We start from the raw sequence: 2706 nt of genomic DNA on the forward strand, positions 1-2706 counted from the left end.
GTCAGAAATTAGATGGGGGAATTTGCAGTAATTAAGTGTTTGAAGGGGAATCACAGATTTTATTTTTAGATAATTTATATTAAAAATTCTGTTGGACTTCTGAATATAGATATTGAGTAAGTAGTTGGATATACACAAGTCTGAAGTATAGGCTAAAATATAGATTGGGATGCCATAAGCAAGTAGCTGGCATTTATTTATTTGTTCATTTATTTTATTATTATTTTTTTCTCAATAAAGTTTTATTTTAATGGGTCTCAAAATTCTGTGAGTTTTTTGGTTGTTTCCATTAAAAACTACTCATTTTAAAAGCTAATAACTTAAAACTGACACACACACACACAAAACAAATGGTCCACAATGCATTCTCTTTTTCTTCTGAAGGTTTTATGATGCCTTGTTACCTTTAACCAGTCTTTTACTATTAAACTTAAATGGCCAATTGATACAAACAGTTCTGAGACCATTCTTCCACCACTGATTAACACTGGGGTGGCGGGTATTAGGAATAATATTCATTTAGCTTTCTGAGCTTTCTGAGAAGACTTGGTGACCTCGTCACCTCCAGCTCTCTTCTTGTGCACTGCTTTGATGACACCCACAACAACTGTCTATCTCATATCACAAACAGAAAAACAGCCCAGAGGAGGATAGTTAGAGAAGTTCTCAACACACCATATCAACAGTAGCAGCAGCATCAGATTTTAAGAACTTGGGGCTGTCTTCCAGTTTTTTTCCAAAACGATCATCAGTCTTCTTCACCTCAGCAAACTTGCAAGCAACATGAGCCAGGTGACAATCCAGCACAGGTGCATACCCAGCACTGATTTGGCCAAGACAGTTCAGGAAAATCATGTGAGCTTTGAAGCCAGCTGCTTCCATTGGTGGGTCATTTTTGCTGTCACCAGCCATATTGCCAGGACGAACATCTCTGACACATATGTTCTTGACACTGAAGTCTACATTGTCCCCAGCAAGTGTCTCACTCAAAACTTCACGGTGCATTTCAACAGATTTTACTTCAGTTGTGACACTGACTGAAGCAAAGGAGACCACCACGCCAGGTTTAAGAATACCAATCTCCACTTGGGCCAAAGGGACAGTACCAATACCACCAATTTTGTAGGTGTCCTGGAGAGGCAGATGCAAGGGCTTGTTAGTTGGACAAGCTGGTGGCAGAATGCAATCCAGAGCTTGAAGCATATCGTTCCACTGGCATTGCTATCCGTATGGGTGACTTTCCATCCCTTGAACTAAGACATGTTAACACTTGGCTCTAGCATGTTGTCACCATTCCAACCAAAAATTGGCACAAATGCTACTGTGTCAGGGTTGTAGCCAATTTTCTTAATGTAGGTGTTGACTTCCTTAACAATTTCTTTGTGTCTCTTCTGGCTATAGGGTGACTCAGTGAAATCCATTTTGTTGACACTGGCAATTAGTTGTTTTCACACCCAGTGTGTAAGCCAGAAGGGCATGCTCAAAGGTCTGCCCATTCTTGGAGCTACCTGCTTCAAATTCATCAACACCAGCAGCAATAATCAGGATAGCATGGTCAGCCTGAGATGTGCCTATAATCATGTTTTTTATAAAGTCTCTCTGTCCTAGAGGATCAATGATGGTCATATAACATTCCTTGGTCTCAAATTTCCTCAGGGAAATAACAACAGTGATACCTCATTCATGTTCAGCTTTCAGTTTATCCAAGACCCAGTCACACTTAAAGGAGCCCCTTCCCATCTCAGCAACCTCCTCAAATTTTTCCTTTAGTTCTTTTGTCGATCCCACCACTTTGGTAGATCAGATGACCAGTAGTGGTAGATTTGCCCAAATCTATGTGTTCAATGATAACAATGTTGATATGAGCCTTTTCCTTCCCCCTTTTGGTTTAGGTTTAGTGATGGTTTGCATAGCACCTGTGTGTGCAAACCCATTGTGGAAAAAATAGATGATATTTAAAATCATGAGGCAAGACGGGATCATCTAGGGAGTAAATATAGGTAGAAAAACAAGTCTCTTTAATAAGATGGACTTTACCCAGAGTATTATAGCTAAATCACTAGCTACATAAGAGTCTTTCCTCTTCCCCCTCTCTGCTTACATAATGCTAATATAAACAAAAAATCTAACTCTTATTAATGCCTTAAAATTCAGCTTAATCATCACATTCTCCATATATCTAGAGAATAGCTGCGTTGTCATTTTAATGGAAAATTACAGAATCACACATTAATTCCCCTTTATTTAACTTACATTCCTGCAGTTTTACTGTCTTCTGTATCATCTTTCTCACCCATCAGATCATGAACTTTCTAGAGATGAGAATCACCTATTTCCCATGCCTAGCACTCCACATGGAAAATCTGAAGACACTTAGGGTATTAATAAATAAAATAAAAAGAAATAGTAATAGAAAGTAAGAGGGGAAGAAGGATAAAGAGTTTGCAGGGAAACAGTGGAAAGGGATGTGGGGGAGGGAGACAAATATATATTTTATCTAGTGTGTAGGGCTGGTTCTGAAAAGCTGCTTGCAATTTTTACAAACACGGAATACATACTGTATAGCTTAGCAGAACATGATTCAATTTCCTCTTCTGTGAAATGAGAGTGTTGAACTAAGTCCCTTCCAGCTTTAAAATGCAAAGGCTTTATGACTCTTAAATTCCCAAGTGAAATATGATCTGTGATTCATGTACGTTTTTTCCT

The 2706-nt window shown here is 38.6% G+C and overlaps 1 pseudogene; it reads right to left on the reverse strand.

The window, feature by feature from the left end:
• Positions 1 to 515: 515 nt before the first annotated feature.
• On the reverse strand, positions 516 to 2297 carry LOC123956055 (annotated as a pseudogene).
• Positions 2298 to 2706: the final 409 nt, after the last annotated feature.

Source organism: Meles meles, chromosome 14, assembly GCF_922984935.1.
Source record: "Meles meles chromosome 14, mMelMel3.1 paternal haplotype, whole genome shotgun sequence".
In the NCBI taxonomy this organism is placed as follows: Eukaryota; Metazoa; Chordata; class Mammalia; order Carnivora; family Mustelidae; genus Meles; species Meles meles.